Source organism: Octopus sinensis, linkage group LG14 (assembly GCF_006345805.1).
Source record: "Octopus sinensis linkage group LG14, ASM634580v1, whole genome shotgun sequence".
Classification (NCBI taxonomy): Eukaryota; Metazoa; Mollusca; class Cephalopoda; order Octopoda; family Octopodidae; genus Octopus; species Octopus sinensis.
Window position 1 is genome coordinate 61,699,464 of NC_043010.1, and position 10,173 is coordinate 61,709,636.

Below are 10,173 nucleotides of genomic sequence, written 5' to 3' on the forward strand. Positions count from 1 at the left end.
AAGACAATAAACAGGTACGGATAAAACCATATCATCAGCCGTGTTTTCATCCAGAGTCATTATGATTTCGGTGCTAAACACAAATATGTATACATACATATACACTTCAAAGAATGTCCTTACAACTATATATGCACACATGTCTTATCAAGACATATAAATATACTCTAAACAATATCCTTAAATCTAAATATGCACATACTATTATCACACACACACACACACAGATAGAAGGAGAGATAGATATAGATTAGTCTACCTTTCAGAAATAGAATCATTTTATTTTGACTATAAACGATATCTGTGCAGGGATTATCGTTTCATGTCTCGTGACTTTCTTCAGGGTCTTAGGAACACAGTTGAAGAAACTCGTGAGATTTGAAACGATGGTACATTTACAGGGTTTGTATTCCAACACACACACACACACGCATATCTGTATATATACATGCATACGTGTGTGTGTGTGTGTGTGAGGTGTGTGTATTTATATATACATATATATTTGTGCTTACTCCGGTGTACATATATACACACACACACATATATATATATGGATAGATAGATAGATAGATAGATAGATAGATATATAGATAGATAGATAGATGGATAGATAGATAAATGAATAGATAGATAGATAGATAGATGGATAGAGAGAGAGAGAGAAAAAGAGAGAAAAGCAGAGAGATATGAGAGGGTGGTGATAGAGAGATAGATATACACAAGGAAGCTAGCGTCACGATTATCCCGCCTTCCCCACCATCATCAAATCTATACACAACCAATCACCACTACTATGCAGTGAAATGTGCTAGAAATAACAGCCAAATTTCCCTAAAATAACACCTTACTGTCATAATACAAAAAGGACACAAAGGATAAAAAGGGGATGGTCATGGCAAGACCGCTCTTGATCATAGAACGACAGCTCGATCGGGGCTGACTTGGGGCTAATCAACAAGAAAAACATAAGAGCCCCCGCCGCCACCGCCACATCAAGGCGAGCACCCCCACACACATCACTAACCAAAACAACAGCCACCAAATTTCAACGTTTACAACCACCACCTCGAGACACCAACCCCTACAACAACCACCAACTCCACCACCACCACCAGCATTACCGCCGCTGACACCATCATCGCCTCTGCCTCCGCTATCACCACCACATTATCATCGCCAACACCCCCATCAGCAGCACCACCACGAGAGAGAGAAAAAGAGAGATAGAAAGAGAGAGAGAGAGAGAGAGAGAGAGAGAGAGAGAGAACTGCAAGACAAAAGATAATCCATGTATTATTATTATTATTATTATTTATTTTTATCAATGGATGTCCTGATTTCTCGAGTCTGAACAGTTGATGGAGGAGGAGAAGAAGGGTGGGAGGCGAAAGTTTAGTTGGTCATCGGAGGACTACTACTACTACTACTACTACTACTACTGCTCTCTCCCTCCTTCCTTCTCCTCCTCCTCCCCCTATCTCTATTAATCTTGTCTCTCTCTCTCTCGGTTTAAGATTCAGCTCTGGTTAGGGACAACTGGCTTCCTTCTTGGCTGCCATACACAGAACCAAAGAGACACAAAAACCAATTATAATAGTCACAGAAGAAACAATAAAGAAGGAAAGAAAAACAAAAAGGGAGGGGATAAAATCCCCAGTTCACAGCAACACGAATCCAGTTACATATTGTGACACAAGCTATTCATGCACTTAAAATCACACAAACACGTAGAGAGAGACACACTTGAGAAAATTACAGACACACACAACCTCCATTTCCATACAAAAAAAAAGACCCCAGCTAATTATTACACACACACACACACAGAGGCGGCTTAAGATACAAGTTATTCCTCCCCCTCCTCCTCCGCCGCCTTCCACCGCATCCTTCTCTACTTCTGACACTCAAATCCCCTCACCGCCGCCAACACCACCACCACATTCTGTGTTGTTCGTCTCCCACTCCCTCCCTCGTACTTAACGTTGATGACAGATAACAAACAGGACTTTCAGTAAGAGGGAGAGAGAGAGAGAGGTCTCGACTGGGGGCTGTAGACCGAATTTTGACCTGGCCTGCACTAAGGTTCTTCAATGTTGTGAAGGATAACATATACATACACACACACACACATATATATATATATACTTTATTTTAACAAAACTGTCCGACGAACGGGAACGTGAAACTCCGAGTAACAGCTTTTGTTAAATTTCTGCTGCTTTTAAGTAAAGCATATTACTCTACCTCTGGTATTTGAGTACTCTTTTTTCCACCTTGTTTCACATTTATGTGTTTATTATATATATATATATATATATATATATATATATATATATATAGTGAGAGAGAGAGCCAAGTTCGTTAGATCGAGATAGACACAATATATATATATATATGTATGTATGTATGTATACTCTTTACTCTTTTACTTGTTTCAGTCATTTGACTGCGGCCATGCTGGAGCACCGCCTTTAGTCGAGCAAATCGACCCCGGGACTTATTCTTTGTAAGCCCAGTACTTATTCTATCGGTCTCTTTTGCCGAACCGCTAAGTAACGGGGACGTAAACACACCAGCATCGGTTGTCAAGGAATGCTAGGGGGACAAACACAGACACGCAAACACACACACACATACATATATACGACAGGCTTCTTTCAGTTTCCGTCTACCAAATCCACTCACAAGGCTTTGGTCGGCCCGGGGCTATAGCAGAAGACACTTGCCCAAGATGCCACGCAGTGGGACTGAACCCGGAACCATGTGGTTGGTAAGCAAGCTACTTACCACACAGCCACTCCTGCACCTATGTATATATATTCTTTTATTTGTTTCAGTCATTTGACTGCGGCCATGCTGGAGAACCGCTTTTAGTCAAACAAGTCTTGTACTTATTCTATCGGTCTGTTTTGTCGAGGCTTCCAGTAGAAAGGGATTATTATTAGCATTATTATTATTATTAAAAAGTGGTGAGCTGGCAGAATCATTAACACACCAGACAAAATGTGAAGTGGTATTTCTTCTGGCTTATTGTCCCGAGTTCAAATTCCACTAAAGTTGGCTATGCCCTTCATCCTTTCGGGGTTGATAAAATAAGTACCAGTTGAGTACTGGGGTCGATATAACTGATTCGCCCCTCCCCCCAATAGTAGAAAGGATTATGAATTAGTAGAACTCTGGTGCTACAATGGTCTTTGTCTCCCACTCATAGAAATTTGTGATGATTAAGGAGGGACCGAGTCAATACTAGGTTTCAGTCGTGTTAATGGCTACAGCAAAGTTGGGAAGAATTAGCTTGAAGGATTAGTTTGCAGGTGCTGCTTCAAAATAATGGTTTCTGCACCAAGGGAATTTACAGACTACAAAGAACTGGGTGTTACATGCATGGCTGAATCTTGTTTCCACACGAACCCTTCCTTGCTGAACCAACCATGACACTAAATTCCATTTACCATTGTCAGGGGTTTTCTCTCCTGGTCTTAATTCCCTTAACGCCATTCCAAAATTATTGTCTTTGGCTAATTCTGCATTCCAATTAGCAATGGCCTCCAAAACTAAATCACTTCAAATTCTTTACCAGCCCCATCCATTTCACCTAAGATCTTAACTGGGTTCCTTGGAAGTTCCAACCCCTTCCAACCTCCATTATACAACAACCGACCAAATATCTTTTACAAATACCCTTCATTAACTCATATTTTCAGATATCTCGTTATGTGTTTATTAGTCATTAATTTATTTCTTTATCTTTTTTATTTGTTTCAGTCAAGTTGTCAACCTGTGGTGGTGAGGGGGGGGACAAACACAGATACAAAGATACACACAATGGGCTTCTTTCAGTTTCCATCTACCAGATTCACTCACAAAGCTTCAGTCAGCCCAAAGCTTTAGCAGAATTCACTTACCCAAGGTGCCACACAGTGGGACTGAACCTGTGACCTTGTGGCTGGGAAGCAAAGTGCAAATCATGCAGCCATGCCTGCTTATATATTCCTTATTTCTATATTTTTTCTTTTCATTTTTAGAGCCGTCCCAACTTCTCACCCCCAGGCATGCTGTCTCCTCTTTCTGTCTTTTTGACCCCTACTATAATGGTTTCTGTCTCTTGGAGCTGGTTCATTTCATACCTCCACAACTCATGTAACTCCTGAGTATTTCCTCCTCCCATTGCCCTTATTGCCTCCAACCCCACCACCTTAACACTAACTACTATGCACAGTCCTTTCTCACCACAGCATCATCCCTCTGGAATCTTCTCTCTGTCCGTGTCTTTCCTGTCGCTATTGTCTTGCAACGATTTAAACAAAGCAATGAAGACCATGAAACTCACCAGTCCTGGAAGACCCAGAAAGGTCATGGGCTCTGCTCCTTCTTCATGCCTCAGCGAATAAAACAATAAGAAATTGTTGTGGCATTAGTACTCTATTAAATTCTTTTACCAACCAGTTGACCATGGCCACAACACATGTCAATCACCTGCCCTCTTGAACACGCCCACAAATGCCAATCACCTGGCCTCTTGAACATGCCCACAAATGCCAATCATCTGGCCTCTTGAATACGCCCACAAATGTTAATATTTTGACACTCTTAAGCACAGAACTTATATATAAAGGACTAATCAACTATAGCTGTTCTGCTTGATGAATTCTCCAGGAACATAACAGATCTAGACATGTAACAGCCGCTAATCACTAAATGTGTGTGTGTGTGTTCACATTAGAAATAACAATAGAGGAAGAAAAAACCAAGTTTGACAAATAAGATTTCAGCTTTAGTGGAAAGAGAAAGTGCCTTAATGTTTTGGACAATAGTCCTTCATCAGAAAAAGGAAAAGAGGGGTAAGGGGGAGTAAGAAAGAAAGAGTCAGTGAAAAAGTGGGTCAAGAAGGGAATGCTGTTTGATGAGGTGGGGGGGGGAATAAGAAAGGAGGAAGGAGCAAGTGAGGGGATACGTAGGCAAGTGTGAATCTGTGTGGAAGTGGGCATAAAAGGGGATGGTGTGTTTGTGCTAGTGTGGTGTATACATATGTATGTGTGTATATACACACATTCACAAATGCAAATTCATATATAAATATACAAATATATATACACTTCTAACATATACCAATAATGACATAGTTATATGTAACACTCACACACAAACAGAAGAATATAATACACAAGTGTATACAGGTATCTTTATATACATGCTGAGACTATACACACAGCTGTATATATTTCCTACACACAGACATTGTGTGTGTGTATATATTCCCCCCCCCCCCACACAATCTTTTACATACAATTACACAGACAAAACACAGAGAAATGTACAATATTTTTACCTATAATTACAAACACACCTGTACACATATATAAATTCACAACGCAGCTATACACGTTCTGGCTCAGTGGTTAGAGCATCAGGCTCACAATCACGAGGTAGTGAGTTCAATCCCTGGACCAGGCTCTGAGTTGTGTTCTTGAGCAAGACACTTTATTTCACATTGCTCCAGTTCACTCAGCTGTAGAAATGAGTTGCAACATCACAGGTGCCAAGCTGTGTCGGCCCCTTTGCCTTTCCCTTGGATAACATCTGTGGCGTGGAAAGGGGAGGCCGGTCTTCCATAAACAACCTTGCTCAGATTTGTGCCTCAGAGGGGAACTTTCTAGGTGCATCCCATGGTCAGTCATGACCAAAGGGGGTCTTAACTTTTTTTTTTACACACACTCTCACCTTGGCTGGGTAACCATGGACCTCCACTACAGTGTGGCATCTGTTTCTGTCTCTCTGTCACAATCCAACCTTTCAACACCTGACCCAAGACCACCTCCTCCGATGCCCCCTCCCCTCTCAAAAATTCTTTATCTTGCAAGTTATTTGGTGACCCTGCCACTGCTGTTGCCACATAAAAAGCACCCATTCCATTCTGTGAAGCGGTGAGCATTTGGAAAAGCATCCAGCTGTAAAAACAATGCCCAAACTGGCTTCACCTGTGCTGGGGTCACATGAAAAGCACTCAGCCCACTCTATGGAGTGGTTAGTGTTAAGAAGGGCATCCAGCCGTAAAAAACCCTGCCAAAACAGACACAGAAGTCTGGTGCAGTCTTCTGCCTGGTTGGGTCCTGTCAAAGCATCCAACCCATGCCAGCATGGAAGGTGGACATCAGACGATGATGATGATGATGATGATGACACACAGAAATTTACAATACATTATTATTTATATATTATCACATACACATAGAAGCTTTTACGTATAATTACACACACACAATTACAACCTCCACACACACATGCACACGCAATCTTTTACACACATTTACATTAAATGGACATAATTGACACCCACCTCAACAGACCTCACACACACTGAATGCAATTACTCCTTCCCTTACACACACACATGCATGCAGACACACACACACACACACATGCGTATACAAATGCATTCATGACACACAATCTTTTAAAGTACAATTACATAGAACACAATTACCATTCCCTACACATACACACATATTTATACACACACACACATATATATATATATATACACATATATATACACACATATATATACACACAGATATATATACACAGATATATATACACACAGATATATATATATATATATATATATATACATACACATATATATACACACATATATACATACACATATATACACACACACACACAAACATCCAATCATATACATATACAAACATAGTCACATAGGTTACAACCATTCAGACCCACACAAACAGACTGTCCAAATGACCACTCTGGCAAGCAGCAGCAGCAGCAGTGGTGGTGGTAATGGTGGTAGTAACAGTAGTAACTTACCTTCAGGTGGACAGCAGTCTTTGGCCACTGGTCAAGGCAAGACAGGTTTCATGGCTTCTTCTGACAGACCTACAAGACAAAGAGCAGACAACAAAACGGTTAATGATAGCTTACTTAGAATCTGGTAATCTGCAGGCTTTGCTTCAGACAACACTCGAGACATTTTATTGTCATACACATTAGGAAGAAAATAGTTTTATAAACTGCATTTATACATACATACAATATATATATATATATATATATAATTGAGTAGTTGAATGAATTATCTTATTATGGATAATTCGGTTAACCGATACCTGGGTAGCAAATTCACGTCAGAAAAACACGGTTGAAGCTACATGCCTAGAGCAGAGATCACGTGCTATCGTGTGGAAATTTGTGTGTTTTTTTAAATACAAATATTAGGAATATGCAGCCTTCGAAACATATGTCGAAAATAAAATAAAGGAATTTTGTTAATTCGTCGTTCAACTCCATTCTTTCATTTATTTGTATATATATATATATATATATATATATATATACACTCTTTTGCTTGCTTCAGTCATTTGACTCTGGCCATGCTGGAGCACCACTTTTAGTCAAATAAATCGACCCCAGGACTCATTCTTTGTAAACCTAGTACTTGTTCTATTGGTCTCTTTTTGCCGAACCGCTAAGTGATGGGGATGTAAACATATCAACATTGGTTATCAAGCAATGGTGGTGGTGGGGGGACAAACACAGACACAAACACATACATACATATATGATGGGCTTCTTCCAGTTTCCACCTACCAAATCCTCTCAGAAGGCTTTGGTCGGCCTGAGGCTATAGTAGAAGACACTTGCCCAAGGTGCCGTGCAGGGGGACTGTGTGTGTGTGAAGGTGCATGGCTTAGCGCTTAGGGTGTTGGTCTCATGGTGGTAAGATTGTCATTTCAATTCCTGGACCAGGCGAGATGTTGTGTTCTTGAGCAAAACACTTCATTTCACATTGCCCCAGTCCACTCAGCCGGCAAAAAGGAGTCATTCTGTGAGAGAACTGGCTCAAGAAGGAAACATTTATTTTTTTTAATTTCATATCATCATCATCGTTTAAAGTCCGCTTTCCATGCTAGCATGGATATATATGTATATAAAATTGGTAAAATGTAGACAATAGACATCTACATTGATGGCGCCTTCCATGTTCCAGTAGCTCATAATGGATGATACCTATTTCTTTACTACCCACAAGGGGCTAAACACAGAGAGGACAAACAAATGGATTAAGTCGATTATATAGATCCTAGTGCGTAACCGGTACTTATTTAATCGACCCCAAAAGGATGAAAGGCAGTCGACCTCGGTGGAATTTGAACTCAGAACGTAGCGGCAGACGAAATACCGCTAAGCATTTCGTCCAGCGTGCTAACGACTTTGCCAGCGCGCTGCCTTAAATGATACCTTTTATGTTCTATCAACATGGAGCAAGAATTTTTGTGGATGGAGTTCTGCTTTTGGTGTTGGCACTGGCCTCTCATTACATGATAACCATTGTCTTTTACATCTTCTGCTGTGATGCAAAACCCATTTTCCGTCACCTGTAATAATGCACAGCAGAAATGACAGATTGTTATCCCTGGTTAGAAGACTGCTGCAGATGCTGGAATGTTGTGTGTTCGGTCCTCCAGCATAATAAGCTCATGTGGAACCCAAATTCCCACTTTGCCATGTTTTCCCAATTTGCTTGAGATGTTCAAGGACAGTTGAACATGACTCATTAAATTTTTGCACCAAATCTCTGCTGCTTTGATGTGGATCCAGTACAAAAGTCTTATTCAAAAATTTGTCATTCAGAATGGGTCGACTTCCAGAGCAAGGCCAACTTTAAATGACACACTGCCAGATAGAAGAGATGGCATACTATTTCTGGATAGTTCCAGACCATTCGACCTTGCTTCTGATGAGATTGGTTGATTCATATTTCATAATGGTGGAAAAAGGCAATTACTTTCCAAACACCATAATATATATATATATGTATGTATGTATACATACATACATAGAAGATATATATATATAAAAATAGGTAAAGTTGGTGAAATGTATGTATGTATGTATATATATATATATATTTATAATAAGTGTAGGTCGTATACGAGTGGGTATATATTTATAAAAAAGAAGTTTGAAAACGCCACTATATAAGTCTGCTGCTACTGCCATTTCAGCCACTGGTCACTTCCTTAATTTTATTCAAACACATGCTTACTCCCCACAAAAAACCATTACGTGGATTCTTGTTGAGACCAGTAAGAAACAATTATGAACTTTTTTTTATTACACTTAACTGTTAAAAATATTTTTGATAAGGTTCGTTTTTTCAAGAAGAACCAAAGCATGTAAAATTTCTAAGAAAATTAAAATTTATCTTATATAGTGGCATTTTCAAACTTCTTTTTTATAAATATATACCCACTCGTATACGACCTACACTTATTATAAATATATATATATATATACACCTCCTTGACAGCCTATCCTGCTTTAGCTCCTTCTCTGAAGATTCATGGTCTTGCAAGCTGCTCAGAAACTTCACTAGTGCTGGTGCCACATATAAAGCAGCCAGCACACACTGTAAAGTGGTTGGCACCAGGAAGGGCACCCAGTTGTAGAAACCATGCCAAAGCAGTCAGTGGAACATGATACAGTCCTTTGGGCCTGGCAAATCCTCTTGAATCATCCAATCTTTGCCAACATGGAACATAGGACTTTATATGATGATGATGATGATGATAATGGTGGTGGTGGTGGTGAGGAGGAGGAGGATCCAGGTTGATTGTGCAGCATCTTGTGAAAGTGTGTTTAACAATAAACCTGGCCCTACTAAAGTCTTTTGAGTAGATCTGGTAGGCAGAAAATGAAAGAAAGCTGATGTGTGTGTGTGTCTCTGCATGTGTATGTATATGTGTGTTCATGTGTACATTTGTTGTTATTTATGCTCTAATGAGTTTAAAGAAATTTTATTTTATAAGTATGATAATTTACTTAATACTGGTGAAGAGCGCAAAATAAAATGCAGACATAAGTTACTTTACCTATATAATAAGTTTCATGATAAATAGTAATAATAGTTCCCTATTAGGTTACTTTAGTTTAGTTTAAATTAGTTTAGATAATATATTTTTTGGTTATGTAGTCTAGGCTTTAATTATAGTTAGTCTTTATTGATATTTCTTTGTTTTAATTAGTTCACTTTTAATGTATATTAATATAACAGTTTATGGTATGTTAAAACTTTAATAATTTATATTAGATTTTTTTATTTTCTTTATTTATATATATTTTTTTATTTTTTTTAAAAAATTT

At 39.1% G+C, this 10,173-nt stretch overlaps 1 protein-coding gene across 2 annotated transcripts in view; it reads right to left on the bottom strand.

The window, feature by feature from the left end:
- The window catches only part of LOC115218829 (zinc finger protein 2 homolog), a 72,687-nt gene that overhangs the window by 31,069 nt on the left and 31,445 nt on the right, over nt 1–10,173 (bottom strand). For both annotated transcript variants that reach the window (XM_029788772.2, XM_029788771.2), the window contains exon 2: nt 6,838–6,906. The gene's annotated coding sequence lies outside the window, so the exon portion shown is untranslated. The remainder of the gene's footprint in view (nt 1–6,837; nt 6,907–10,173) is intronic.